Genomic DNA, 25,908 nt, shown 5'->3' with positions numbered 1-25,908 from the left:
AGGGTACCCGAAACCCGGCGCAGAACGACGCCATTCTTTTGGGCACCGCCACCCTCCGGTCCTTCGGGAAACGAAGCTGCTCTCCGAGAACTGGCCATCCGCGGCCGGACGACAACATTCTGCGATGAGCAGTTCGAATACTTCCGCCATTCAGGCAGTGATCGGTTGGCATCCTACAAGGAAATTCTGCAATTCTACTGCCAGGGCAGGAGACATTACCCCGCCACTCGCAAAAACTTAGCCAAAGAGCAATCGGTAACCTGGTGCCTCTTACAGACGCACTTTCCCAAACCCAGTGATGTGCAGTCACCTCTATCCCGGGCTATATAAGGCAGACTGTAAATTACGCGCAGGTAAAGCCGATCTTTACCATATAATGTGGGCGTATGTGGCCCTTGATAAGGACCAAAAAATGCACCAGCTCATTACCCCCCATCACCACCCTAGAGCAGTGGGAAATTGCGCTTCTCAGCTCAGACCCGGATCTCCAACTCTGGGTCGTGCATATGACCGAAGACGCCGCGATAGCGCCAGGCCTGGCCACCGTCTGAGGAAGAAAAGGACGGGCCCTCCCACTCCCCTCCTCCCTGAACCCCATCTCGGACAACATTATGTTTACTACTATTACTACACCCCACGCCAAAGTCTTGTCCATCTTCTCCATCTATGGGGCAAGAATAGCCCCCCAAGAGAAAGAAATCGAGAGAAATGTCGGAGGAAGTAACGACGATAAGAAACGAGAAGGCGAAATGCAAACACGCTCAGTTACTCAGATGTAGGTGCACATTAAAGGGATCCAATAGGCGGTAAAAATAATCCGAAGTCCTCCACGTACGATGGCGTCTCTCACAGTCCCAGAGTTGCTTTCGGACTTTAAAATCAATCAATCAATCAATCAATCAGACATTTTACATACGAGAAGATCACGGGACTGTGGTTCCACGCGTCTGTGATGTACAAAGCAACGAAAGTGTTGCTGCGATTCTTGAGATATATACCAGCCTATATGTGACCACTTGTAACTGACTGGTGCGCGCATGCTTGCCGAATTTTTTTTTCTTTCCCCATTTTCCCCTTTGCCGAGTTCTGGGCAGTCAACCCAGCTCAGCCTGGCTAGACTCCGTACCTTTCCCTTAACACTCCTCTAGCTCTCTTGGGCGGCGAAGAGATAGCACCCGCTTTCGGTGGTGCTTGCAGCCTTATGTTTAGACGTCCCAACGCCGAGCCGAAAGGACATGTTATAAAAATATGCGCGTCCGGCGTGGCAAGCTTGCAGCGTGCACGCGACGATCACTCGTTGAGGAAACCATTTTCACCCTCGCACCGACGAGGCTCAACCATTTTTTCACGAGCAAGCAATTCTGCTTCCCCAGTGTATACGTTTCCGAGCGAGATGTGGTGCACGCTACTATTGCTGCAATGTCTCGACACGGGGAATGGTGTTTCGGGAAATAACCAGCCCCAGCGTTGCAGCAGGTGCGCAATGAGCACGGAAGAGCCTTCAGTGGATTCTTTTGGAAAGAAGGAAAGAAAGAACGAACGCCTGTTTTTTTCCACCCTCGTTCCAAGGCGGTTGAGACAGCAGGTGTGTCAAAATCATATACTCACAAACGTTGCACATAGTTTTTTCCGTTTTCTGTGGTGTGCGCGCCAGAACTCTGCAACTGCATACCACTGAGGCCGGACCCACGGCTGAAACGTCAGTTTATTGAAGATAATTATTTTCACTTGCGCGTCAACACCAGTTTTATATATATAGACACGGGCTGCTATAGAAATCGGCTCACGTGATGGAAAAGCATATAAGACCCCATGCAGTCACCATCTGGAAGCGCGTGCTTGAGGGACTATAGCGCACGAGAGGGCTAATTTTGTCCCCGAAGAGTGGAGCGAGGCTTCATGCGGTGCGCAAACAGATATTGCATGCAAACTGTCCCGCCGCATACTCAGAACGCTTCTTTCCCACCAGTTAAGTCCGTGTGCGTTCGTGAGCGCACGCTTATGCGCTTTGCATGCAAACGTCGACAGTTTCTTTTTAACGCGATAGCGTTAAGGAGCTCGTGTCGCAGAAAAGCCGGTGTCGTCGGCGTCGGTGTCGGTGTCGGCGTCCGCGGCGTTGACCGTGAGCGATAAATCACGGCAGGCACTTCATAAATAAAAAGCTACTTCCAAGATGGGCTGAGTGGGAATCGAACCAGGGTCTCCGGAGTGTGAGACGGAGACATTACCACTGAGCCACGAGTTCGATGCTTCAAAGCGGTACAAAAGCGCCTCTAGTGAACGCGGTGTTGCCTTAGAAACGAGCTGTTTCTAAGGCTCAGGCGTGCGTCGCTTGCTCAGGCGCACATTTCGTTGTCGCGCCGAACGCTGCGTTGCTCGACGCTCACCGCGTCCGATGCGGGGCGCGTAGTCGCTGCGCCGTAGCCCATTGTCTTACACCCCTTGGCGGTTAGACGGGAACGCTGTCGCGTTCCACTCTTGAAGGCGAAGCTTAAGCGTCCTCCAATTTTTCTTCTTCTTCTTCTTTCGGGAGCCTGTCTGCTGCCTACTTACACGCCAGCTGTTTATATCTTCTTCATTCCCATGCAGTGCTACGTGACTATAGGTCACATGCAGGTGCGTTTACGTCTCTGAGAAGGAAACACGTATCCCTTGCCAAAAACAGCTTTCCGTGAAAAGAAAGAAGTAAAGAAAAGAAAGAAAGAAAGAAAGAAAGAAAGAAAGAAAGAAAGAAAGAAAGAAAGAAAGAAACACGCTTCCCTCACAGGCAGTCTTTACGGCTACGCCTTAGACCTAAATTAGACCAGTAACAGTTTAGTCAGCCGAATGACTATGCATGAACGTCCCTACGTACAGTCCCTTTATTTACAGCAGCAGAAGGGCTATTTTAGGCTGTTGCCTGGGCCTGTTGTAGACGGTTCAAAAACGTGCGTGCGCGCACACGCACTTATCGTTGAGTAAGCTACTTGCCGCCTAAATACCGACAAGAATCGGCGGGCGTCATTAAAAGTGCTGTCACGATAAGGAAACGGCTCCAGCGAGCAATGCACGTACAAGTTAAAGGAAAGAAATGAAACGGAGGCGGTCGGCACTGAAAAAAAAAAAAAAACTCAGTGCCCTTCCACTCTGTGAAGAAGGATGACCAGCGAAGCTGTGTATGTGGGCCCCTTAATGGCGAACTGCACCTCCGCCGCGGGTCGGCGCGGCATTGCACTATCTTCGGGATCGGCCCACGTATGGGGAGTTTTTCGCTTACCACGCTAACGACACGAAAATTTCCTTGGACGGTAGGGGTATACAGCTTCGTTGTAATACATACTGCAGCGCATTGTCGCACGTAACGATGTCGCAATACATTGACGCTATACCGACATATATAATAAGCTCCTCGTTGCTTATACAAGACGTACCAATCTTGTTTACGAATACGAAGAATTACCTGCAATATATATGATATCGATGTAGGGACATGTCTTGTCATCTTTGTATTACTTCTATCGCTTATGCAAGAACACCTGCCTTGTGTACATGTATATACCCTTTTGGTGCAGCAAACAAGGCCGACTGTGAGCTTTGTAACTTGTGGCAAAGCGCATGTATGCGGTTTCACAATGTTTTCGCTCGCCGTTTTGGCTCCGCTCATATTGAACAACATCGTTATACGTGCCTTGCTGGTAACTTTAATGCGAAGCACTCTTGCCGAGTTCAACCAAGTTTTATGTAACATGTATCTGGTATCTGGCCTCTTTCGGTAAACACAAAAACGCTCCACACGAGTGAAAAGGCAAAGGACGAACCCGAGCCTTCGACTTGAAGTCAATACAGACGGAAATATCATTCCAGAGAAATCCACCATTCTAGTCTTGGGAATGTGGCCATAATCCCATCAACGATGCCTCTACACACTAAGCATGATTAAAAGAACAGCTCAGCTAATTGTTGGCGTGATAGTCCGAGTAACGAACAATCGCAGAGGAATGAAAGAGCTCCGTTCGGTAAAGAGCTTGATCATCAGCAGAATAACATACTCCCTACCCAACTACAACATGAATAGGGGGGAGAACAAAAAGCGCACGAAATGATCAGGATGACGTGTAAGGAAGCTCTACGACTACCACGAAGCGCTTCAAATGAGAAGGTAGTAACGCTTGGCCTTCACAACACGTTTGAAGAGTTGGCTGAAGAACAACTGACTACACAAAGGAACCTTCGCCTGCTACAAACACCAACAGGCAGAGAAGTTCTCCGCAGAATCGGCCTCGGCGAACAAGTAAGTGCAGGCACATAAAAGAATCAAGGCACTCTCTTGGCTAATCAGAGAGTGGTACACAGTATTCCCGCTATACCGAAGAACATGAATCCAATAATTACGGACTCACAGACGGCATGTAGAAATTACCAAAGGGGTAGAACAGGTGTGAAGGCATACCGAATTCTGACCAAAGCTAATAAAGACCCCAATTGGGTACACCCAAACTATAATCGGGGCCCAAGGGCATGGGTACCTATTTGCGGACGAGGCAGCTCAAGGTTTCGCAGATCACCGAGCCGCCACGGACGCTGCAGTGGAGGACTCAACAGCCACAGACCCCAATTACACAACAATTCTGACATACTACAGGGAGAATAGAAGAAGGTATACACCACCACATGAGAATCTTACAACTATTGAGTCTGTAGTGCTACGAAGACTCCAGACAAATACACACACAAACTTACACAGGCTGCATGTATTCTACCCCACAGCATACAGTGACATATGCCCGTTGCGTGGCGCCACACCGACTCTGTTCCACATCACGTGGTAGTGTACTACAGTGCATTACACAATGAAGAGCACCGCAACATGAACAATACAAACGAACAAATGGGAGGCAGTGCTGTCCAGCCTGGCTCTCGAAGACTAGCTTAGGCTGGTCCAAAGGCCAGAGAAGATGGCAAGGGCCGGCGGGGCCCTGGAATAGGGGCCTCGACCATTTGCGACGCCCACGTGTTGGGCCGACACGCTTGGCTTCAGCCGCGCTGCGCGATGCTCCTTCCTTCCTAACGTTTTGTTTGTCTTCCTCCATGCCAATATATCTACGCGCTGGCATCTTGCTTTCGAATAAACACGAACCGCTTCTGTCAGTCGGCTGAAGTAGCAGTATTAATTTCAGCATACGTAATATGATTGATTTATGGCAAAAAAAGAAAAAAGAAAAGCTAACCTTATAATAGTGCAAGGGTCCGCTCGAGTGCCATCCCGCTCTGCTCGGGTTGCTCCCACAACGCTCTAGAGATGCACTCTGCGAATTGAGAGAGAGAGAGAGAGAGAGAGAGAGAGAGAGAGAGAGAGAGAGAGAGAGAGAGAGAGAGAGAGAGAGAGAGAGAGAGAGAGAGAGAGAGAGAGGTCATAAGGGAAAGACATAAGGGAAAGACATGCGGGGTTAACCAGGCTGAGCCATGTTAGGCTATCCTGCACTGTGGAAGGGGGACAGGGGATTGAAAGGGGAGAAGGAAGAAAGACGTTCACAGTTTGCACTGTTGCACACGCAATTAAGTGTTCATCGCAGCGTCAGTTACAGGGGGTCATATAGGATGGTGCATTTCAAGAGAGACGCACATAGCCAGTGCCATTGGGCATGTGGCCCTGGCTATATATTGCAGCCAGTGCAGCCCGCTCAAGAGGCCGCGCCGCGTTAGGGTGGCCTAGCCGCGCTTCTAGCAGACAGCTCGCATTCGTGCATATAGCGTTCGCCGCCAGCGTTTCCCGGTAAACATTATGGTTACACAAGCTGCAGCTGCCGGGAAGCCTGAGAAGCAGTGAGCGATCTTTTAATGTTATCACGCTGCACTCTTAGACGCGAAGCTTAAGCGCCCTCCAAATTTTCGATTCGTATTCGATTTCAGAATTCACCATTAGAAGTTACCGAATATTTGTTTCTGCTGGGATACGCATAGGAATAACAATGCTGATTGGAGTTTCACGCGGAGGATCAAGACCAACGCAAGCGGAGGCTACTTCGAACGGTTCTCCTGCCGGAGAGCCAGTTAACTTGTGCCGAGTTAGACAATCCATCCTCCTTTATGTTTTTTTTTTTTTGGGGGGGGGGGAACAGTCTCAACCTTGTTGCACCTCTTTAAACCGATACACAGCGCTGCAGTATTTTTACTTGGCTCCTTTGACAAACATAGCAGTCTAACGCACGTGGGGTAGTGCTGTTCTCTTGTTTCATCACTGTGGTTGTCATGGTGCAGTTGATCAAAAGAAAAAAAAAATTGTTTCTCCTTTGCGAGCTCATAAACTGACCTGCCGTTCAGTTGTGAGTGACGTTGCATGTATCAAACAATGTAAGTGCGCCGTTTTCTTACCTCACAGACTGCGCGCGAAAGCTTATATTTCACTTCGTCCGGAAATGCAAAAAAAAAAAAAAATCAGGATTCGATATTCTAAGGTTGTTTTTTCTTTATCTGCAATCCCTTGACACAGCTGCGGGCTTTAAGCTTGTTGTTTGCTCATCTTCATGATATTATTATTATCGTGGCAATCTTTAGAAAATATTGTATATACACATCAGACTGTCCAAGTTTCCTTTTCGCATAGACTTCGTTTTGAATGCAACACAGACAACACATGCAAATACCCAGTCCATATTTTTCACATCTTGCCTTTCTTTATCATTATTATTCCGCCTTCTATCTCTTAGGCCTATAAATTCATCATCCGTTCTCCCATACAGAGTAGCACGTTTAGACACGCCGGCAGAATTCTCAGCTTTCAATAGAGCTCTCTCTCTCTCTCTCTCTTCGCTCTCTCTCTCTCTCTTTGAACGCCCCAACTTTATTCTTTTCATTTCTCCTCTTTCTCCTCAGCGCCCGTGTGTCTGTGTCTTTTAATGTTCGTTTACGCCTCCGTAATGGCGAGTTCCCGCCGAGAAATTTCCTATCGCGCGAGGAGCCGCGCGATAGTCGGCGACGAAACGCTCGTTGCATGCCGCCTGCAACTCTCGCGAGATACGCCGAAGCTCACCAGGTCACTTCTCGCCAGGTTAGGTTCGTTCTGAAGCCACGGCGAGCGCAGAAGCGCAGACCACCAGGGGATCATTTTAACGTGCCCCCAATGCACGGGCGGCTTTGCATTTCGCCTCCTATCGATACGCGGCCGCCACGGCCGTTAGCTCGCCCATCCTTGGTGTGCTCGGATTAAGAACAGAAGAGAACCGAACAGCCATATGTTGTGTGTACTGAATAGTACAGGAGATTACTAATCCTAATCAGGCGACTACATGTTCCACATTTGCCTATTTTTATTCCGAAATAGTATAAAAAAAACACACTGTTCTATTTTTCTCACTGCTATAGAGTCCGTCATGAATACTGGGCGCTTTCTGGTCTGACCCTCTCTCTCTCTCTCTCTCTCTCTCTCTCTCTCTCTCTCTCTCTCTCGTTCGTTCGTTCGTTTGTCCTTGCGTGTGGCGTCCACGCATGTGCCCAGGCCCCCACGGTGCAATCGAGAAAAAAGAAAAGAAAAAAATGAGAAAAAAATCGCGTTCTTAAATAGAAGCAACCTGCGGGAGATTATCTTGACTCATTCTGGACGAACTGCATCTTTTCCTTCCTAAAAACGCTGCACGCTCCGCGTCCGCACCAACGACAAACAGGGAACGATTTCCTCCTTCTTGTTCTTGTGCGCGTTTGTTCTCTGTTCTTTTTTTTTTCTTCTCCCTCCGACTGTGTACACGTCTCCTCCCTCACTATGCGGCTTTGTGTGTGAACCTGATTGATGGGAGACTCTTTCGCGCCGACTCCTTTTTTTTTTCTTTTTTCTTCATTCAGTTTCTTTCTTTTTCCGTAGTTTCCTTCCTTCCTTACCGAGAAGAGATCAGGGAAGGTATCAAAACTCGCGCAGGCGATCCAATGCGGAAGTTCTTTCGCACGCATATCAGCTGACGCGCGGATTTCGTCTGTTTATTTTCTTCTTTCTTTTTTTTTTTTTTTTTTTGTTGTACGCGATACTTGGCGTATAAGATGCGTACCTAGTACCCGCTATAATGCGTCTGCAGCTGACTACGTACCCTCCCCATCCCCTGCCTCGTTTGCTTGTTTTTGAGCGCGTACATTTTCGTGCGCACAGGGTGAAACTCAACGCAGACGTTCGCCGCCTCAAACACCGAGACGATGTGTAATCATTGCTGCTGACGCGGTTATTGCCTCGTGTTTCTGAGTGTTCGGTGGCCCTGTACGTTATTTGTGGAATGGACTTTTGAGGGCACAACTTGGAGAGTGGTTCGCGAATCGCGCAATAAATTTCCAGTCTTGCAGTGCTCAAAAACTACCAATAGCGTCAGAATTTCTTGGTAAGGAACCATCATATATGTTTCCTATATATATATAATCACTTATTTAATAATTGGATTGTTAGACTATCCACAACTGGAAACCCGCTGCAGCTGCAGCGTACTACGCAGTTCCACGCACTTAAATAATAATCTTGAGGTACGCCAAAGATTAGGCAAAAATGACACGTTGGGCTTTGTTAGGACCTACAGGGTCTCCCAGCTATCACGCATCAAATTAAAGAATAAGCGAAGCCGCCCATGCAGATGGAGCTAACTGTACGTCAATAGCAGCCACCTGAGAAAGTCCATATGACGACCGTGCGGTGAGCTTTCTAAATAGATGACGATGGTAAAACGACAGCATTACGGCGACGGCACGACGACAATGGCACAATGACGACTGTTTGACGACGATGGCGTGACGACTGCAGCACGACAAGAGTGGGATGACGAAGTTAGGATGAACACAATGGAAGGATCACAAGAGCACCCCGACGACTGCACGAAGACGGTGGCATGTCCACGACTGTATCACAAAGACTGCGTGAAGACGATGGCGTGGCAACGATGGCACGAACAGAGTCGGGCGACGATGCTGGAGTGACCACGATGGAACGACTTCGACGGCACCACGACGACGGTATGGCAACGAATGCACAACTGCGTGATGATGACGATGGTGTGACGACGGCGGCATGGTGATAGTGGGATGACAAAACTGGAACGATGGCGACGCAGCGACCGCGACGGCATCACGACCCCGATCGCGTAAACTTAGTGGCCCAAGTTAACAGGCACCTTTGGTCACAGGGTTGGCGTAAGAGCTGTGACGACGACGGCAAAACGAGAGTCGATGACGAAGATGCAATGACGACAATGAAACGACCACGATGGCATTACGATGACAGTATGGCAACGAGTGCGTGACGACTCTAGGGCGACGACCGTGTGACGACGGCGGCATGACGAAAGTCGCATGGCAAAGCTGGAATGACGACGATGCAACGACCACGACGGCATCACACCCACGAGCACGAACGTAGTGACCCAAGCTGTTAGACAACTTGACGGCAATGGGGGGCGGCGTAAGACAGACAGACAGACAGACAGACAGACAGACAGACAGACAGACAGACAGACAGACAGACAGACAGACAGACGGACGGACGGACGGACGGACGGACGGACGGACGGACGGACGGACGGACGGACGGACGGACGGACGGACGGACGGACGGATAGATAAAATTAAACGAAGAAAGAAAAGCAGAGAGGTTAACCAAGGCCGTGCCCAATTGGCTACCCTACACATGGGGACGAGGAAAGCGGAAGTATAGATAAGGACAGAAAAGAAAAACAATATAGTCAGTCATTCACAGATTCAGTCGCAGAAGAATCTCCGCTGTCACAAGCGTTCGTGCAATCCAGTGTCTTTCACGGATTACAAAAGGGCTTTTGTGGCCTTTTTCATGCAAGAATGCATAGCCATGGTCCAAGGATCTTTTCTTCCGAGAGGGATCTATTATCTAACAGGTTGAGTTTAGCTTGTAGAGTACGTCGTTGAGTGTCAAAGGATAGGCAGTGACGCAGAATGTGCTCTAGAATCTCATCACACCCGCACAAATTGCGCGCCACACTCGTGGCTATCCTTGTTAGGAACGAATAGGCATTGGTAAATACGACGCCCAACCACATGCGACACAATAAAGTTGTTTCGCGACGAGAGAGTCCAGGTGGCAGGCAAAGTCGCAAGTTAGGGTCGAGAGAGTGGAAGCCTGAGTGGGTGAAACCCGGTGAATTCTATCGTAGATGTGTGATGTGGCGAACAAGTGATTGGAAGTTGCCGTGCAGAATCCCTTCTTCAGATTGATGTATATGAACCCGCCTATGTTTCTGATTAGCCGAACGCACACGCGTATCTGCGCTGTCGTTGCCGACACTTCCGCAATGACTCGGCGACCATTGAAGTCCAATGTCGTGTCCTTTCGCAGGCGCGATGATGATGAACGTGCCTTATTTCGTACACTAAGTGCTTGCATAACTCATGACGTAGGGCAAACTGCAGGGTTTGCATGGCTGCTTTGGAATCGCAAAATATGGTCCAACGATTTGGTGGCTGGGCAGGTAATTTAGTGCACGTTGAAGAACCGAGAGAGAGAGAGAGAGATTAAAGGCAGGGAGGTTCACCAGAGGCGAGTTTGCGGTTTGCTACCCTGCCACTGGAGTGCAACAAGTTCTGCTGCTGTAGACATGGTATTGCGCGAAAATTTAAATTGCAAAGAGACGCCATGCGATGGAATAACTATACTGCTGCGGTAGAGCTGTTGGAAATTGTGGAAGCGTCCATGTAAATCTGTATATGCTGTCAAGACACGTTGAGAAGCAGAGACAGCTGCTTCAGGGCTATAGCGGTGGGAATCCCAGGGACTGAGAGGCACACGTAATTTTGCCGGAGACACCACAATACGGATGTTGGCCGTTTCGCAGGCTTACTGAAGCCAGATGGTATCGAGGTATGGTGTCTCGTCACAATACCAGATAATGTAACCTGTGGTGTTCACGCTGACAAACCGGTTAAATGGTGGGATGGTAGCCGTGAAAGGTGCCGAATGTGCGCTGTTAGAGTAACGACTATATGAGTTGTGATCGGATGCTCCTGCGCAATGGCAATCGTTGCAGCTATCGAAGAACATCTCGGGAGGCCAAGACATGTCCGAAGTGCGCTTGTGCTTGTACGATCTGTGGTGCAAAGAGTCTTGCATGTGTTGGACAAGACAGGAAGACTGTATCGCGAAAATCCGAGACAAAGTGCCGTATATAGCTGTAACATGGAGCGCACGGATGGTCCCCACGATTTTCCAGCTACGAATTTAAGCATATTCTCAATACAAGTGAGGTTTTTTTTTTCATGTAGTAGACATGGGGACTCCAGGTGAGGTCACCATCCCCAATAATGCCTAAGAATCTGTGAGTTTTCTTGTACGCAATTGACTGTCCCTCGATACACACCCGGTAGAAAGACATCGGTTTTCGTGTAAATGTCACTAGTGCACATTTTTCTGTGGATATCATCAAACCTTGCCGGCGAAGATATCCCGCGCTGTCAGGGTTGCAGCTTTCTGTATTCTGACGCGCACTTTTTGTGGCCTTGTCCCGCCAGACGCCCAGATGCAAATATCGTCAGCGTAGAGAGGGACATTAGCCGTCAGTGGTAGCGTTTCGGTGAGCCCCACAAGATCGAGATTGAAGGGAGTCGGGCTGAGTACTTTTCCCCGTGGGACACCACGATTATAAAGATATATCTATTTTTCGGGCCATCTTCTACAAAGACAAGCACATGCCTCCGTGAGAGATAGCTCCTAATCCACTTAAAGACGTGGCCTCCGAGTTCTATAGCCTCAAGAGCTTGGAGAATGGCTTCGTGGCTTACGTTGTCGTAGACGTAAAGCTTTTTGTTGCTGCACGGAGCTCACAAGATCAACGATGCTGTAAATTGAAGACCGTCCATGCGGAAAACCAGCCATAGCATCCGGGTAAATGTTATAGTATTCGAGGTACCATTCTATACGCGTCAGCAACATCCTCTCCTTGGCCTTACCGATGCAACTCGCAAGTGCAATCAGCCGGTACGATGTAAGCTCCAACGGCGATTTCCCCAGGCTTCAGTAGAGGCATCAGTCGGCTACACTTCCAATCGTCGGGGTCTATGCCGTCATGTCAAGATTTATTGAAGATATCCAGAAGACAGCATTGCGCTGTTGAACCTAGGTGCCTTAAGGCAGGGTAGGTCACCCCATTGGCTACCGGGCGACGACGACCGCCTGCACGCAGCCAAGCCTGCTTGCAGTTCTTATAGAGAAAGCCACAGTCCCTTGCCTTGATCTCTCGCGACGGGAACGTCATGTAGCGAGAACTGAGCCAGCAGAAAGAAATCGCCCAGTACCTTTCGCACAAAATTCTCCCGCGACCTCCAGCTCTGGATGACTTTAATGTAGAGTCAGCGCTGCGAAGCGAGGACGTTCTTGTGGAAGTGAGTGAAGATCCTCCTCCGCACGGCGGATAACAGCTGGCGAGGGTCCAGCGATTCGCATGCAGAAGCTCTTCTATCGTTGGTCCTGAAGTTCGTTCATCTGACGCTGAACTTTAGTCTGAATGTGTCGGGCTTCCCTCAGGTCACAAATGGACTTAGTACGCATATGTCGTCTCTCGGCCCGCCGGCGGGTCGCCCGAAGCCTCTCCAATTCTTGGTCGAAATCTGTGCGCCTCGTAGATGTTGCACACGTCCGCGCAAAAGCCTACATAGCCTGCGTGATCATGTCTTCAAGGGGCTCGGGATGTTCCCGTCTGCACTTGTCTTCGATCGAAATTCTGTACGCTTGCCAGTCTGTCTGTCTTAGAGCACGGCGGAGAGACAACTCTCAAGGCCTCTGATGGTCGTGTACCTAGGAATATATATGGCCGCTTTCGTGAGTTTCGTCGTCTGTGAACCACTGAACCTTGGAACTTAAACTATAGGACACTAATGTCAAGTCCAAACAGCTACATGCTGTGAGTCACTCCTCGGAGGTAAGTAGGGCTGCCATCGTTCAAAAAACTCTCAGTCCATGACAGGCAGCGAGATCAACGAGACTCGCGCCTCGTTGGTTTGTCCTGAAGCTTCCCTAGAGTGGATGATAGGCATTAAAGCCACCCATGATTATCCAAGGACGTGGAGCTTCTGTGAATATGTCGTTTAGTCTCTGTCGATCAAGTCGACGTGATGTGGATATATGTAGGCGCCCATCCGTACGTGTGAATGAAACCTTTTTAACACGGAGACGCACGTATTGATTGTCGTCGTGCACGGCTGCCTTAATTGCTGAACATACGTGAGCTTCTTCCGGGTATACGCAGCAACTTGGCTACGTTCAATGCAAAACGCCTGAAATATACAAAGAATATTGCTAATCGCATAAAAAAAAAGAAAGAATTAACCGGCACCTCGCTCACGCCGCAGTAGTGCTGCTCTCAAACGCGATACAAAGGGACTAAACGCGCTCCAGGACCGACCCGGTGGTCGCACCGTTTTGAGAGGGCGTGTGTTTTGGTAAAGCCGCGAAATTCAAGCTAACGGCGAGACGCGCTTGAGATGCGCGACCAGTTCGCCGCGTGTTTGAGAGCAGCACATAATAAAAGAAGTTAGTTAATTAATCATGACAAAATAACAATTAGAAGAAATTGAATACGAGAAATACTGTGCGCTTTCTCAGATGGCTGATAACAACGCACATATACGACTGATTCCGAAAAGAAAGGAGAGAGAGTTGTATGTTTGTTTGTTTTTTCGTCCTTCTTTATATCATTTATTTTACATTTTTCTCGGTGTACGATTGGTTTGGAACACCCTGTTACAGTGTCGCTCGCGTCGGTGACAACCAGCCTTGACTTCGTCCGCATGCCCACACCCTCCCTTGCACCCGTCGCGCTTGTCTCTCCGGAGAAGACAAAAGCAGGGATCCGGCGCGAAGACGCGGCAAACTTTGTCAACCGCCCTTCCGCATGTGCCACGGGCGCTGGTTCTCGGCGCTCGTCGTGCGCAACGGGCCCCCGAAAGTTGCCTCGGCTCGTCGCGAGGAGAGAGAACTTTCCGGCGGCCCGTCATTGCACGACGAGCGCTGACAACCGGCGCCCGTGGCCCTTGCCGAAGGGCGGCTGACATCGGGACCGATAGCGAAGCGAGATACGAGGCAGCGCGAAGGGCAGACCGCGGCGTGTCGTGCTGTCGCATGCAAATGAAGCGTGCGCTGCGCTCTCGCGAAGGGGATCGCGCCAGCGTCGAAGAAGACGGAGGAGCCGCGCGTTCCAGAGGACGGGTTTACGTCGCGACGCAGCAGTCCTTGGTCCGCCGCATGCCCCTTGGTCGCGAGACCCGTGCAAGCCGTCCCATGAAGGCTCGAACATCGATATAAGATTATTATTATAATTATTATAATTTTATAAGTGTTCTAAAAATAATAATTATCATTATTATCATTACTATAATTATTTAAACATATATGAACTCTAAACGAAGAGAAAGATAAGAGCGGCCTAGTCATTGTCTCCCGATATAGGCGCCATGTACGCTCACCCGATAAAGCAGCGAGCAGAGGAAAACAAATAGCTGCTGCGGATTTAGTAATAAATTCCGAGCTTAGGAGCGCAACGCCACGGCCACTATAAGCCACCGCGGCAGGTGAAAGAGTGGAGGGAGAAAAATGGAGGGGGAAGACAAGAGGAAGGCACACCACTACACATCGCATCACGCACAGAGTGACGAGCACTGCAAGCGATTTGAAAGAATTCTATTGACATATATTTTTTGCTTAAAGAGGGGCATGTTCAGCGCAAGTTTCGACGAACATAGCCAGAGTAACACTTAAGACTTAACCCTTAGGAGTCGTTGTGTGTGCCACGTCCCTCCTCTGTTCTTCGTCTTTTGACTGGTTTATATCTCAAGAATAAGTATTGACTGACACACATGGCAACTCATCTGCAGTGTCTCCCACATGTGTTCGCCCTAACCTTCGCTCATCATGCCCTTCGTTCACAAGGGCGACCGATGAGCCCAAATTCACGTCCCTATACATGACACTTTATAGGCGTTCTAGGAGAGAGATAAAAAAATGGTGCATAGAAAGGCAAGGAGATTAACCAGAGGTAGTTCCGGTTGGATATCCTGTACGGGGGGAAGGAGTAGGGGGATTATATATATATATATATAATAATAATAATAATAATACTTTTATTGCCAATAATCAAATCAGTACATTCATACAGGCCTGCCAAAGCCTTTGAAGGCTTGAGCGGCAGTGCCTGGCAGGCAGCAAAACCATACACGGTACATTGATATGCCAGTTATAAGCAGCGAACTTAAGTATAGAACACCAAAAAAGGTAATTAGAATTTTTAGTGTCTATGAACAGAAATTTCATTGAGCATAATGAAACACAGAAGTACAGCAATGCGTGTGAACAAAAATTACCGTGAGATGATGTATAACCATATACCAGACTGACCGTCATGGTGCAAAGGAAAGGCACAACCACATGCATAAAACACAAGCAGTAACGGTAAATAAATGGAACAAGTACGTCTTTACGAACAGACACTCCTTAGTAGTCTCTTTAACTTATATTTTGTTTTTGCACAAAATGTGCTGTGCGGTAATTTATTGAAGTAGGTGGGCACATAATGGGCCCGAGCTCTAGTGCCGTACCTTGTGGAACAACGTGGCCTCCAAAAGGGGTCCCTGGGCCTTAAGCATCGGGAAGCTGTGTATGGAACTAGGAATTGACTGCACCAAAAGTGTTTCAAAACAACCGTTTGCATTAAAAGGTCATTGAAATTCGGCATCGAAAGTACTTTGAAACGGTCTGTGTCAGCATTCAGGTTCAGATCATAAGATATGTTTTTTAAGAGGGAGTGCAGTATCGCATTTATTCTGTTGTGCCAGCGGACAGCACAGTGCCCGTAAATTGTTATTCCATACCGGAGTAGACTGTAGCCTAAAGCATGTGTTATAGTTTTCCTTACTGATAAGGGCATGTAGTATCTTATATTGTACAGTAAACAGGATACGGCGCGAAGCTTTTTACAAACGTAAGCAAGGTGACTGTTCCAAGAAAGGTCGCTATCAAGATATAAACCAAGATATTTTACAACAGGTGAGTACTTTAAAGGTCTACAAGAACAAGCTGAACAATCTGAAGAATGCAAAACAAGAGGATAGTCAAGGGCTACCCTCCTTAAAGGATTATGGAAGCAGATTAATTGCGTCTTAGATACATTTATAGTAATTAGGTTGTTTTGAAACCAATCCATAGCTTTTGTGGCAGCAGACTGTAAAGAAGCAATCGCATCATAGTAGCTGTGGGCGGTAGTTACGATCATCGTATCATCGGCGTATTGATAAAGAGAAACGGGTATCACGCTAGAGAGGTCATTTACAAAAATATTAAATAATAATGGGCTGAGTATAGATCCCTGCGGAACTCCAGCATTAATAATAGAGAATGCACTATGAACTTCCCCAACTGAGACGACCTGACGCCTACCCCGAAGGAAATTTGCTAACAACGACCAGAAAGCACCCCGAAATCCTAACAAGAAAAGCTTATTTAACAGCAGACCATGATGAACACTGTCAAAAGCCTTGCTACAATCAAGAAGGAGCGCACAAGCAACTTTGTTATTATCGAAAGCTATATTCAACTGATCGGATAAATCTTCCAGAAGGGTTTGAGTGCTTTTGCCGGGTCGGAAACCATACTGACTAGGCGACAAAATGCTGTGGGCGTCCAGAAAGCTTGTCATTGTTAACAATAAGTGTTTTTCAAGTATTTGAGCGATAGAAGGCAGAATTGAAATGGGGCGATAGTTTTCAATTTTATTACGTGCACCGCTTTTATAAAGAGGTATAACCTTCGCTGTTTTCAGTTTTACAGGAATTTCACCACTTGAAATTATGCGATTAAGTAGTGTTAGCAAAACTTCTTGGATGTATTCATATGTTCTGCGCAACTCATTAATGGAAATGCCGTCAATTCCAGGAGATTTATTACATTTTAAATTGAATATAATCGACCTCAGCTCTTCCTGAGAAATTGAAGGCAGATATGCAGATTCACTAATGCTGTGACGCAAAGTACAAGAATCTACCTGCAGGTTTGCGTTTCTCATTACACGAGAGAAGTGATTATTAAACTCATCAGAAATATTCTGTCTGCCGCTGGATAAATTGGAAGGAAAGTAATTCATTATATCAGCTCGCGTATTAGTGCCTCTAAAGCTGTTAATTAACGACCATGTTTTCTTACTGCTGTAACTAGCGGCTTTAAATTTGTCTCGAAAATGTATTCGCTTTGCGGATACATACATACATATATATATATATATATATATATATATATATATATATATATATATATATATATATATATATATATATATATATATATATATATAACCCCGGGTAAGCCAACTATGTATTGCTGCCACTAGGAATTAATGACTAATTAACAGAGTTCGCAAAGTTCTTGATTCCTCGAATAAAAAGTAGCAGATTGTGTTGTGAGTCACGTGGTTCGGGAGTTTGCGAGGAAGAGAGATGGAGCACAAACAAACCGGTAGGGGTAGAGCGGTAGCGGCGGCGTTCTTAAAGTCTATCGTGAAGGCCCGAGGACCGCAGGGACCTTAGTAACGCGAGTAAAGCCTTCATCAGCACGGATGTTATTCTTTGGAAGCACTGACCTAAAGGTTTTAGTTCTGATAGTGGACGACTGTCCAACTGGTCCAGCACTCTGCACATCACTTCCCTGTGGGCACTATATGGCGAGCAGACACAGATTATGTGTGCGAGCGCCTCATCACTGCTGCATGTGTCGCACGTGGGGCTGACGGCCATTCCAATAAAGAAGGCACATGAGTTCGTAAACGCAACGCCTAGCCACAGGCGGTTTACAGCATGGCCTCTTCACGTCGTGGTAACCCAGGCGGTAGGTGCATTCGTGTGTCCAGAGACGACGAACGCAAGCGACACAGGGGAAAAGTACATTCACGGGACATCAATCGCAGCCCAGCCGCAGCGTCTCTTCGCGAAAGCGGAACCAAGACACGTTGACCACTTTCATGTGCCGATCGGGCGGCTTCGTCGGCGTGGTCATTCCCGCCGATGTTACAATATCTTGGAAGCCAATGAAAGATTATGTTGTGTTCCTTGTCGTGGCTGTGATGATATATGCGTCGAATTTCTGAGGCTAGTTGTTCATTGGGTCCGTGGCGCATTGGGTTTTGTATGCACTGAAGCACTGGCTGCCTTGAAGTCACTAAAGACTGTCTATTGTTATGGGCCGTCTAAGTTACTTGAAATAAGGGAAGGGGTGGGACCTGCGGCGCTGCCACAGTGACCGTGACGTTGTGTTGCTGAGCACAAGGTCACTGGTTCGATAACCGACCGCGGCGATCGCATTCCGATGGGGGCGGAATGTAAAAATGTTCGTCTACTTAGATTTAGGTGAATGTGTGGTCGAACACCATGTGGTCAAACTTATTCCGGGGCCCTGCTCTACGGCGTACTTCGTAACTCACTGCGCAGTTTTCGAGCCACATGGCCTGTGACTCTACGGGGAGTCACGTATCCGATATATAGGGACCCGCCGTGGTTGCTCAGTGGCTATGGTGTTGCGCTGCTGAGCACGAGGTCGCGGGATCGAATCCCGGCCACGGCGGCCGCATTTCGATGGGGGCGAAATGCGAAAACACCCGTGTGCTTAGATTTAGGCGCACGTTAAAGAACCCCAGGTGGTCGAAATTTCCGGAGTCCTCCACTACGGCGTGCCTCATAATCAGAAAGTGGTTTTGGCACGTAAAACCCCATAATTCAATTCGATATATAGGGCACCCCCTATGGAAAAAAAATGGATAAGCCACACGTCCAATAATTCCCACATGAACCATATGAGGGTACCACATAAATACCAGTGTATTCCGATATATCCCGTAGAGCAAGTATCACATGGTTACATGATCGTTTGAGAATACCATATAAAACTCATACGTTCCCTTATATCACGTGGTCACCTGAACACCGCAAAGTGATATCGACAGCCTGCTGCCGTATCTATTTAAGGAGCGAAACAATTCACCTTATGTAAGTACCTCGCCGAAAAATCTACTGGAGTTGCCTTTTAATATACGTACTTTTTTTTCAATTAATAAACGTCTTTCTCCCTCTCTCTCGCTCCCTTATATCATGTAGGGGCATCCACCATAATATATAGGGATCCCATATAAAAGCCCGTATGTTCCCATATATTATACGATCGAGGGATGCCCCATATGATATATGGGAAAATAAGGAGCTTTATTTAAATTCCGGTAACCATACGGTCACCTAATCCTATGGGACTTGTCCCGTGTGACATACGGGAACATACGCGGGAACATACGGATCTTTATATGGGCTCCCCATACTTTTATATGAGGTAGTTGGATATGGGACTTATGGTTTTTTCTCTGTAGGGCCACGCACTGGCCACATGCCCCCCCCCCCCCCCCCCCCGTTACGGATGTTTCAGCTTACTACAAGTGCAGCCGAAGCCAGCCGCGTGGACTGCGACGGAACTTAGCCAATAATCTGAACAGCAGCGGACGCGCGCACGTTCCATCACGTGAACACACGGAGGAAGGAAGAAAAAATTAGGGCAGAGCATGACGCCAGAAAGAAATATTCTGGTTCAAGGATAAGCTTTATACTGACCGGCACTCGCCACCCGCCCTTTCCGCTGTACTTTCTCCCGCACTCCTCGCGCGCTCGGCGGCTAGAATTTTTATTACCGCTTGCGTATCACATGGCGAACTATTTTCTATGAGTTTTTCCTTCAAGTTTCTTATGCCTAGGCTTTACGACTAGGCTTCAAGATTGTCGCGGACGCTCCCTCGCACTGTTTCTTCCTGCATGATTGAACTTGATAAGCAAAGCCTCGCACGACATGCGGCAGTGCTAGAAAGCACATTTTATGAGCCTTCGCTACCGTGCCCTATATTCATGCACCTCGCGATAAACGAATGGCACCACGAACGCATAACTGTTTCCTACGAGATATGTTTCCGGCCGCTCGCTATAGGCTGTGTGTCCCGGCACTGCTGTCACTACGGGTAGCTTGAGCGCGCCGTGTCAATATGCAGACGTGGAGACACGCACTGCAAAAGGGGCGGCATTCGATCAGCAGGAGACGCACCGGCGACTCTCTCTCCGCGTCCGGCGACGAACCGCGCTTCGGTAAGCGCAAGCTCCATTCATTTGCGACACCGATTTTTGTCGTTTTGTTTTCGCAGCGTCGAGCGAGCGCTCTTGTTTGCGCCGCTGGAGCAGCGGGCGCGCAAACAGCTGGGAGGAAGAGAGCGAGAGGGAAGAGGAGGAGGAGGAGCGCACTCGAAAAGGAGAGAGCAGCGGTCAGCAGGCGCGGTGGACAGACCCCCCACAGCAACCGAAGCAAGGGGAAAAAGAGGAGTGTGGCAAGCCAAGCAGCTGCGGCTGTGCTTGCTACACAGTTGCTGCTGCTCACGTCAGGAGATTCTAGTGACGTCAAGCGCTGACGTCTTGTTGTCCGCGCGCGCAGAACCGAGAAAAACAGGGCGAAACTTCGCCACGAGCCGAACTCGGACCACCTGCGGAAAACAGAAAGAACAAGGTTGAGGCGTCACTGACAGTGTTGGCCGAGTATAGCACTCGCGTCTGGTCAGCGGCTTCTCACAGCAGTTCGTTTCACCTGGCGTCGATTTCTGGCCTATAGATATGGTGCGAGTGCAGAACGTTGTGCGAGACTATAGCATCGCACGATGACACGAAACTCTGACGTGGCCTTTGCAAGTTGCACCGAATTGTGTGCCCGCTGTGAAAAAAGAGAGAGAACAATAATAATAAGGGAGGGCTCTTTTCGGGTATAGCCAACTATGTATTGCTGCCACTAGGAACTAATGACTAACTAACAAAATTCGCAAAGTTCTTGATTCCTCGAACAAGAAGTAGCAGATTGTGCTGTGAGTCACTCGGTTCGGGAGTTTGCGATTATCACTTTGGCATATTAAAGCAATGCGCTTTTTTCCTCTTTTATTCGGAAGGTTACCCTCAGGCATAACACAATTGATAGAGAAAAAAAAACAAAATGACGTCACACGTATACGAACAAGATTTATTTTGTTTCGTGCATAAGGACAAGCGAGGACCGGCATAAGGACCCGAGTATCCAACGTCGCAAGTCAGGAGGGCCGGTTGCTCTGAGGTGCCATGTCCTGTAGCCCTGAGCGCGACCACAGCAAGCGTGTCTCGTTCACTGCAATATTACAGATGGCACAAAACGGGCATGAGGATCCATGTGCAGTGCGGTGCTGCTGTGGCCAGTGGGCCGCCACTGCCGGTGTGAGCGCGGAAGCCTGCGAAGCAAGGTGTAAGTGTCACCTCCTCTCGGCGAGTGAGTTCAGCAGGGAGGCCACACGGAGGTATGGCGTGGTGTATTGCTGACTTTACATCTGGCGTAGAAGTTGTCCGCAGGCATCTTCGGGAAATCACGACACTGGGTGAGATCCGGCGGTTGGGCGTGTGGCAGCATCTTCGTCTAACTGGCCAGGCTACAGGGCAGCACGTGGGACCCACTGGAGACGGATCGAAATGGGGTCATTTTCTTGCCAACTGGTGGATGGCATCTGACAGCGACGTGGATCGGGCTACGCGAGGGATGTGGTGAATAGCCTGCGTGGATTCTATGCGGACGATAAGCTTCGAATACTGCGCACCTTCAAAGAAACGCGCCTATGAGTTGCAACCCACCTCGTATGGCGGCGATTTTAGCGAGGTATACGCTGGTGGTTCCGGGTCGGCTACATGCGTGCATGTCTAGCTGTCCTTCCCCTGGTAGTTCTGGACACACCTCTGAGGTGTGCGCCACGCCGGTATTAATGCTCGCATCGACACATCCTACAACAATGTCTTTTGCGTCAACGGTGTGACTGAGACGAGCCACCAGTGGCGTTGATCGGCGAGAGATCGGGCGATGGAGAAAGGCCCGGTTCCAACGGCTTGTTGTCCGTAAGTTGCCTTCGATGTCACGGGAGAACAAGCGTTGACGGGAAAGTAGGGGTAAGAGCTTTGTATATCGAGCTACGCCGCCTGACTGCGTTACTGGCATTCGCGAAGTGACGTTACACCCAATCCAGAAGGCCGCGAATACACACAAAATTGCCGCGCGACTGGCCACTCGAGGCACTTTGCATGTATTCTCGGCCTTCTGTCACGCTCGGAAGAACGCTTTTATGTAGCACGTATTGAGCAATAGAAATTGCTCTATCGGAAGTTTTTCGTGTTGCTATAAAAGTTTCTCACCGACATTTTTACTGTAATTATAATATTAGAGAAGTTGATTAGTTCATTACGTGTAATTAGGCGGAATTAAAAAAAAGAATAATCTGAGCATCTCCGTGCGACGGCAAACAACGTTACCTTGGTTCTGTTCAGCTACGTGGCCTTACCACATTTTAAAAGTTGGGCTATATAAAGTTACGTGGAACACACCGTATAAGTCTTGTAGCCAAAATCATGGGACGAAACCTGCTATTTCAGGCACGTCTGATCGGTTCGAAAGTGGTTATTGGGTTTCTTGTATTTGTACAAGATATGCGTTCCTTGCTGCGAAAGTTAAACGACCAGAAGGAAAAAAAAAATTAAGCGAAACTCAATATAACGCTCGCACGCTATGGTCCAGCTTACTTGCCCCCCCCCCCCCCCCCCCCGTTTGCGGAAAATCAAATTTCTGCAAAAAAGGCGAATGTTTTCTGGACATATATGCACGGCAATTGCGTATTAAGCGGTGATTGTTTTTTTTTTTTTGCCCCGCGCTGCACAGAAGGGCAGTGAGTACCGCCGTGGCGCAGTATAGTGTAGTATACAGCCATAGACTATAACGTCTGCCTCAGTGTAAGCACGCGGACGCTCTTATACCGCGCAATTTGCTGCCTGATCGGAATGCGGCTTCGATCGGCAGCCGAGAATCGGACCTCTCACCTCGTGCTCAGCATCAGAAATACAGCCACCCAGCCACCGTGCATGCAGCAAACAGTCGATACGGCGCTCATTAAGCACTCAAAGAAAAGAAGTAAAAAAGTCTTACAGTTATTAGCATTATTTAAATGCAATCTTAAAGAAGTGCAGTAGACGCATCCGGCTAGAAAACTCGTGTATGGGTTCGCGGCACTGAAATATTTCTATCTCGGCTATTAAAGAGCTGACTTGAAAAAAAAAAAAAATGCGTCGGAACGCTCCATAGAGAACACGTAACAACTTCCAGCGTATAACCGAAATTTGCTATGCGGGGCCTGGTGAGGGACCCTATTAAATCACGTGCATACGTAGCTCTCGGACGACGCATATAGCACGGATTTAGACAAAATCATTCGACTGATCGTCGAAGCCCTCTGACCTCTCCCACGGCTCGAATCACACTTGCTTATTTCCTTTATTTTATTTATAACCCTTTGTGACAGTTGTTTTCAAGTTTCCCGAAGCGAACGCTTTCGCGTACACTCATATTGTCAGGCTGTGTATACGTGCGCGTATCGCACTCACGCACGCACTCGAGCGCTTTGTTTATTGGTCGTCACACCCCTCTTTACGCTCGCGATGCATGCGTGGGTGGCTTTTGCGCGAACGCCCTTCCGACTCGTTGCTTTCGCCGTAAGGCCGTATATATAGCGCGCATCGTAAATAGAACGGGCGAACGACCTCGTCTCTCTTTCTTTTCTTTTTCCTTTTTGCGTCTATATAGCTCACTTTCCGTATAGCCCGGGTCTAGTTTGCAACATCGCTCCATTATCACCAAAGGCTCGGCGTAGCCTTTTGATATCACTCATCGCCCCCGACTCCCTGTATCCCTTCTGTTTTTCTTCCGAACGTCTTGCAAAAATAGTCGGCCTTCAACAATCTTGACCTTCCCGCTCCTACAGCAGCTGAATCTATTTTTTCTTTCTTTCTTCGAGTAGCCAAGTTATTTGCCACTCTCCGCAAAAGAACTCGCGCGGGCAGTACAGATAATTACGGTTTTATCGAGTCATGGACGCGCCAACGCGGCTTACAGCGCGACGCGTCGTAGTATACAGTGGGTGTCGGAGATAATGAGTCCGATAAAATTGTTTACTCACTATACAGCATATCGGTTAGAAGCGGGCGCTGTGCCAGCGTCACTCGTTCCTTCCCGCCTCTCACGCTCTTGCTTTTTTCGCCGGGTCAGCGTGAATTTTGTTGTATAGCTACTGTTGCTTAAGACCAAAAAAGAAAAAAAAAAGCTTTAGCTTCGACGAATTAATACTCACTGCCTCGGTCATATGTTGGCCTTGCGCGTGCTATCTATATAAGCGGCCCCAGGTGGATGCGGGGCGCAGATAATCTATAGCACATCTTTAGCTCATGCTTGGTCAGTGTTTACAGTTTCGATTACCATCTGCCCTCTTCCGGTGCGACACTACACTGCTTCGCTGCCTGTGCGACTGGGGCTAGCCTTCACAATTTCGTGTTCCTTCCCCACTGGAAGTACTGACCGACTCCCCCATGCATGTACGGCCACTGAAACTGTGAAGAGACCATCCGTCACTGATCTCATACGTGTTCATGACATTCCATCTGTTCTATGCATCGTGCTTATCTGCACATGTAATGATCTGTTACCACCTTATTTTAGCATTTCACTATTCCGTACAGCACGAAAGCTGCAGTCCTGAGGAGAGCAAAAATTATAATAAGCATTTTTTTTATCTGTAAGATCACGGAAAGACAAACTGCTTACCTTGACGAATCACAGTAAAACAAGCTAATAGATAACAGACAGAAACAGAAAATTATATGTTACAAAAATTGCCATACTTTACCTGTTTATTTTCCTTTCTTTTTTTTTTCACAAGTAATATTTAGCAGTGTAGTCGCGGTGCTTATTGAACGGTACATAGTCGTTGAACTTGTCGATGACGAATGTGCAGGTGCAAGTCCTCCACGGAGAATCTAACTTGTAGCTGGACAGTAAATTTATTGACATCAAGAGGAGGCTGCGATTCGAGTCAAATATAGCACGTCGAGAAATATCACGGTAATATTTACGAACAGGCAAATTTTCACATTTATGGGTAACAGCTCTGTTATTATCATAAATGTTGGTTCAGCATCGCTTGTTCCATATTGCAGGCTTCGGAAGAATCGAAAGTTTTGCGTGCTGGTTGATATTGCTTCATATCTGGAGCAACAAACACAAGATAATGAGAAAGGAAAATACGGATCCTACGCACTGTGTGAACCGCTGGACGCCAAGCTTTTTTGGTGTAGACATTTGTGGTAATGCTAAATGTGTTGACGTTATGTGATGGCAGTCCGTGTATCGAAGCAATACACGGTAATGAATGACAGTAAGTTGCCGGCTTTATTCCTTGAACGAAGTACTTGATCGTAACTGCTTCAAATTCGAATATATACATACCCGCTTCCATCACACTCTCAATACCGAGATGCTGTTATTGGCCTCACGTTGCATGAATATAGAATTGCGGAGTAGTCCCTACTCCGTAAATGCGAAATGTAACGCTCGATGTTTAGTGCATCTACATCCCTCACAAGGGTATGATCAATTGCACCTTACAATCGAGACTTTGGTAAATGTCCTTCGGGGTGGCCACGAATCATATACTAACGCCACTTGAGAGGTATAAGACGGTTTGTACGAATAAAGTGCTATAGTGCTTCCTCTCTAAACTTCTACGTCACAGCTAGCTGATGTTCGTGCTTTCCCCTCACCACGCCAGAACTGTGTAGAAGAACCTTCCCCCCACCCCAACTACGCCGATATTAAATCCGGAGAACGACGCAAAGAAGATACATGAGTATGCTACATCTGGCCGGGCGACTGGTGGTGGTGGTTTTGCAGCAGGCGGGATTAGTCTGGCATACGTAGCCGGCAATTGTTCCGCCTGAGCCTCCTGTGAGTTGAGATGGGGTGTGTCACCAGTTGTCGAAGAGCCCCGTGTCTCGCATGAAGGC

At 48.2% G+C, this 25,908-nt stretch overlaps 1 long non-coding RNA gene across 1 annotated transcript in view; it reads right to left on the bottom strand.

The window, feature by feature from the left end:
* Positions 1-5,216: 5,216 nt before the first annotated feature.
* LOC142570900 (uncharacterized) overlaps positions 5,217-25,908 on the bottom strand; it is a 40,960-nt gene continuing 20,268 nt past the window's right edge. The window contains exon 3 of the long non-coding RNA XR_012825711.1: positions 5,217-5,285. This is a non-coding gene — a long non-coding RNA (uncharacterized LOC142570900). The remainder of the gene's footprint in view (positions 5,286-25,908) is intronic.

This window comes from Dermacentor variabilis, chromosome 2, assembly GCF_050947875.1.
Source record: "Dermacentor variabilis isolate Ectoservices chromosome 2, ASM5094787v1, whole genome shotgun sequence".
Taxonomy (NCBI): domain Eukaryota; kingdom Metazoa; phylum Arthropoda; class Arachnida; order Ixodida; family Ixodidae; genus Dermacentor; species Dermacentor variabilis.
Note: the sequence above shows the minus strand (reverse complement) of the source record. Positions and strands in the feature narration are given on the sequence as shown.